Below are 435 nucleotides of genomic sequence, written 5' to 3' on the forward strand. Positions count from 1 at the left end.
AGACTGACTCAGCATGTTGTCATTGCTGTTTTTTTGTTTAAGATGTGATGATTTGGAGGATAAAGTTAGTGAGATAAAGGTATGATGAATGTGTGATGCATTCGTTATAAATTTGTTGAGTTGCGGGCCGATCAGGGTTTGTGTGTTGGTTCCTGCTAAGCCGGATAGGGTGTGGCTTGGGTTCCTGGACAGGGGCCCAGGATTTTTTATAAATCCCTAAAAGACTGTGACTCCGATTAGAATAAACCCTACTGATGGATGGATGGGTTAATCCCTTTGTTTTTGAATCCCTAGTTATAAATCCCATATCATATCCCCATCCTTAATTATTACCTGTCCTAGTAAACAGAAGGAGTAGTCAGCTTTACTCCACCTCCTGTTGCGCACTACACACTGTTTACTGTGGTGTTTGGGATGTAACCGACTGTGGTGCAT

The sequence above is a fragment of the Clarias gariepinus genome, chromosome 17 (assembly GCF_024256425.1).
Source record: "Clarias gariepinus isolate MV-2021 ecotype Netherlands chromosome 17, CGAR_prim_01v2, whole genome shotgun sequence".
Lineage (NCBI taxonomy): Eukaryota > Metazoa > Chordata > Actinopteri > Siluriformes > Clariidae > Clarias > Clarias gariepinus.